Source organism: Thalassophryne amazonica, chromosome 16 (assembly GCF_902500255.1).
Source record: "Thalassophryne amazonica chromosome 16, fThaAma1.1, whole genome shotgun sequence".
NCBI lineage: Eukaryota > Metazoa > Chordata > Actinopteri > Batrachoidiformes > Batrachoididae > Thalassophryne > Thalassophryne amazonica.
The window spans coordinates 79393286-79398891 of NC_047118.1; positions in this window are offsets into that span (position 1 = coordinate 79393286).

A 5606-nucleotide genomic window follows, 5' to 3' on the forward strand; every position below is an offset into this window, starting at 1 on the left:
GGAATAATACTAATAAATAGAAACCAGCTGTTACCTGTGGGATCACATCACACTGCTTATGTGGAATAATACTAATAAATAAAAACCAGCTGTTACCTGTGGGATCACATCACACTGCTTATGTGGAATAAATAAATAAAAACCAGCTGTTACCTGTGGGATCACATCACACTGCTTATGTGGAATAAATAAATAGAAACCAGCTGTTACCTGTGGGATCACATCACACTGCTTATGTGGAATAAATAAATAGAAACCAGCTGTTACCTGTGGGATCACATCACACTGCTTATGTGGAAATAAATAAATAAAAACCAGCTGTTACCTGTGGGATCACATCACACTGCTTATGTGGAATAAATAAATAAAAACCAGCTGTTACCTGTGGGATCACATCACACTGCTTATGTGGAATAAATAAATAAAACCAGCTGTTACCTGTGGGATCACATCACACTGCTTATGTGGAATAAATAAATAAAAACCAGCTGTTACCTGTGGGATCACATCACACTGCTTATGTGGAATAAATAAATAAAAACCAGCTGTTACCTGTGGATCACATCACACTGCTTATGTGGAATAAATAAATAAAAACCAGCTGTTACCTGTGGGATCACATCACACTGCTTATGTGGAATAAATAAATAAAAACCAGCTGTTACCTGTGGGATCACATCACGCCGCTTATGTGGAATAATAATAAATAAAAACCAGCTGTTACCTGTGGGATCACATCACGCCGCTTATGTGGAATAATAATAATAAATAAAAACCAGCTGTTACCTGTGGGATCACATCACACTGCTTATGTGGAATAATAATAATAAATAAAAACCAGCTGTTACCTGTGGGATCACATCACACCGCGTATGTGGAATAATAATAATAAATAAAAACCAGCTGTTACCTGTGGGATCACATCACACCGCGTATGTGGAATAATAATAATAAATAAAAACCAGCTGTTACCTGTGGGACCACATCAATCAATCAATCAATTTTTTTATATAGCGCCAAATCACAACAAACAGTTGCCCCAAGGCGCTTTATATTGTAAGGCAAGGCCATACAATAATTATGTAAAACCCCAACGGTCAAAACGACCCCCTGTGAGCAAGCACTTGGCTACAGTGGGAAGGAAAAACTCCCTTTTAACAGGAAGAAACCTCCAGCAGAACCAGGCTCAGGGAGGGGCAGTCTTCTGCTGGGACTGGTTGGGGCTGAGGGAGAGAACCAGGAAAAAGACATGCTGTGGAGGGGAGCAGAGATCGATCACTAATGATTAAATGCAGAGTGGTGCATACAGAGCAAAAAGAGAAAGAAACAGTGCATCATGGGAACCCCCCAGCAGTCTACGTCTATAGCAGCATAACTAAGGGATGGTTCAGGGTCACCTGATCCAGCCCTAACTATAAGCTTTAGCAAAAAGGAAAGTTTTAAGCCTAATCTTAAAAGTAGAGAGGGTGTCTGTCTCCCTGATCTGAATTGGGAGCTGGTTCCACAGGAGAGGAGCCTGAAAGCTGAAGGCTCTGCCTCCCATTCTACTCTTACAAACCCTAGGAACTACAAGTAAGCCTGCAGTCTGAGAGCGACGCGCTCTATTGGGGTGATATGGTACTACGAGGTCCCTAAGATAAGATGGGACCTGATTATTCAAAACCTTATAAGTAAGAAGAATAATTTTAAATTCTATTCTAGAATTAACAGGAAGCCAATGAAGAGAGGCCAATATGGGTGAGATATGCTCTCTCCTTCTAGTCCCCGTCAGTACTCTAGCTGCAGCATTTTGAATTAACTGAAGGCTTTTTAGGGAACTTTTAGGACAACCTGATAATAATGAATTACAATAGTCCAGCCTAGAGGAAATAAATGCATGAATTAGTTTTTCAGCATCACTCTGAGACAAGACCTTTCTGATTTTAGAGATATTGCGTAAATGCAAAAAAGCAGTCCTACATGTTTGTTTAATATGCGCTTTGAATGACATATCCTGATGAAAAATGACTCCAAGATTTCTCACAGTATTACTAGAGGTCAGGGTAATGCCATCCACAGTAAGGATCTGGTTAGACACCATGTTTCTAAGATTTGTGGGGCCAAGTACAATAACTTCAGTTTTATCTGAGTTTAAAAGCAGGAAATTAGAGGTCATCCATGTCTTTATGTCTGTAAGACAATCCTGCAGTTTAGCTAATTGGTGTGTGTCCTCTGGCTTCATGGATAGATAAAGCTGGGTATCATCTGCGTAACAATGAAAATTTAAGCAATACCGTCTAATAATACTGCCTAAGGGAAGCATGTATAAAGTGAATAAAATTGGTCCTAACACAGAACCTTGTGGAACTCCATAATTAACTTTAGTCTGTGAAGAAGATTCCCCGTTTACATGAACAAATTGCAATCTATTAGACAAATATGATTCAAACCACCGCAGCGCAGTGCCTTTAATACCTATGGCATGCTCTAATCTCTGTAATAACATTTTATGGTCAACAGTATCAAAAGCAGCACTGAGGTCTAACAGAACAAGCACAGAGGTGAGTCCACTGTCCGAGGCCATAAGAAGATCATTTGTAACCTTCACTAATGCTGTTTCTGTACTATGATGAATTCTAAAACCTGACTGAAACTCTTCAAATAGACCATTCCTCTGCAGATGATCAGTTAGCTGTTTTACAACTACCCTTTCAAGAATTTTTGAGAGAAAAGGAAGGTTGGAGATTGGCCTATAATTAGCTAAGATAGCTGGGTCAAGTGATGGCTTTTTAAGTAATGGTTTAATTACTGCCACCTTAAAAGCCTGTGGTACATAGCCAACTAACAAAGATAGATTGATCATATTTAAGATCGAAGCATTAAATAATGGTAGGGCTTCCTTGAGCAGCCTGGTAGGAATGAGGTCTAATAAACATGTTGATGGTTTGGATGAAGTAACTAATGAAAATAACTCAGACAGAACAATCGGAGAGAAAGAGTCTAACCAAATACCGGCATCACTGAAAGCAGCCAAAGATAACGATACGTCTTTGGGATGGTTATGAGTAATTTTTTCTCTAATAGTTAGAATTTTGTTAGCAAAGAAAGTCATGAAGTCATTACTAGTTAAAGTTAATGGAATACTCAGCTCAATAGAGCTGAGACTCTTTGCCAGCCTGGCTACAGTGCTGAAAAGAAACCTGGGGTTGTTCTTATTTTCTTCAATTAGTGATGAGTAGAAAGATGTCCTAGCTTTACGGAGGGCTTTTTTATAGAGCAACAGACTCTTTTTCCAGGCTAAGTGAAGATCGTCTAAATTAGTGAGACGCCATTTCCTCTCCAACTTACGGGTTATCTGCTTTAAGCTACGAGTTTGTGAGTTATACATCACACTGCGTATGTGGAATAATAATAATAATAATAAATAAAAACCAGCTGTTACCTGTGGGATCACATCACACCGCTTATGTGTAATAATAATAATAATAAATAAAAACTAGCTGTTACCTGTGGGACCACATCACACTGCTTATGTGGAATAATAATAATAATAAATAAAAACCAGCTGTTACCTGTGGGATCACATCACGCCGCTTATGTGGAATAATAATAATAATAATAAATAAAAACCAGGTGTTACCTGTGGGACCACATCACGCCGCTTATGTGGAATAAATAAATAGAAACCAGCTGTTACCTGTGGGATCACATCACGCCGCTTATGTGGAATAATAATAATAATAATAAATAAAAACCAGGTGTTACCTGTGGGACCACATCACGCCGCTTATGTGGAATAAATAAATAGAAACCAGCTGTTACCTGTGGGATCACATCACACTGCTTATGTGGAATAATAATAAATAAAAACCAGCTGTTACCTGTGGGATCACATCACACTGGTTATGTGGAATAATAATAATAAATAAAAACCAGCTGTTACCTGTGGGATCACATCACACCGCGTATGTGGAATAATAATAATAATAAATAAAAACCAGCTGTTACCTGTGGGATCACATCACGCCGCTTATGTGGAATAATAATAATAATAATAAATAAAAACCAGGTGTTACCTGTGGGATCACATCACACTGCTTATGTGGAATAATAATAAATAAAAACCAGCTGTTACCTGTGGGATCACATCACGCCGCTTATGTGGAATAATAATAATAAATAAAAACCAGGTGTTACCTGTGGGACCACATCACGCCGCTTATGTGGAATAAATAAATAGAAACCAGCTGTTACCTGTGGGATCACATCACGCCGCTTATGTGGAATAATAATAATAATAATAAATAAAAACCAGGTGTTACCTGTGGGACCACATCACGCCGCTTATGTGGAATAAATAAATAGAAACCAGCTGTTACCTGTGGGATCACATCACACTGCTTATGTGGAATAATAATAAATAAAAACCAGCTGTTACCTGTGGGATCACATCACACTGGTTATGTGGAATAATAATAATAAATAAAAACCAGCTGTTACCTGTGGGATCACATCACACCGCGTATGTGGAATAATAATAATAATAATAAATAAAAACCAGCTGTTACCTGTGGGACCACATCACACCGCTTATGTGGAATAAATATAAAATAAAAACCAGCTGCTACCTGTGGGACCACATCACACCGCGTATGTGGAATAAATATAAAATAAAAACCAGCTGCTACCTGTGGGACCACATCACACCGCTTATGTGGAATAAATATAAAATAAAAACCAGCTGCTACCTGTGGGATCACATCACACCGCGTATGTGGAATAAATATAAAATAAAAACCAGCTGCTACCTGTGGGATCACATCACGCCGCTTATGTGGAATAAATATAAAATAAAAACCAGCTGTTACCTGTGGGATCACATCACGCCGCGTATGTGGAATAAATATAAAATAAAAACCAGCTGTTACCTGTGGGATCACATCACACCGCTTATGTGGAATAATAATAATAATAAATAAAAACCAGCTGTTACCTGTGGGACCACATCACACCGCTTATGTGTAATAATAATAATAATAATAAATAAAAACCAGCTGTTACCTGTGGGACCACATCACACCGCGTATGTGGAATAATAATAATAATAATAAATAAAAACCAGCTGCTACCTGTGGGACCACATCACACCGCTTATGTGTAATAATAATAATAATAAATAAAAACCAGCTGTTACCTGTGGGATCACATCACACCGCTTATGTGTAATAATAATAATAATAAATAAAAACCAGCTGTTACCTGTGGGACCACATCACACCGCTTATGTGTAATAATAATAATAAATAAAAACCAGCTGTTACCTGTGGGATCACATCGCACCGCTTATGTGTAATAATAATAATAAATAAAAACCAGCTGTTACCTGTGGGATCACATCACGCCGCTTATGTGTAATAATAATAATAATAAATAAAAACCAGCTGTTACCTGTGGGATCACATCACACTGCTTATGTGGAATAAATATAAAATAAAAACCAGCTGCTACCTGTGGGATCACATCACACCGCGTATGTGGAATAAATATAAAATAAAAACCAGCTGCTACCTGTGGGATCACATCACGCCGCTTATGTGGAATAAATATAAAATAAAAACCAGCTGTTA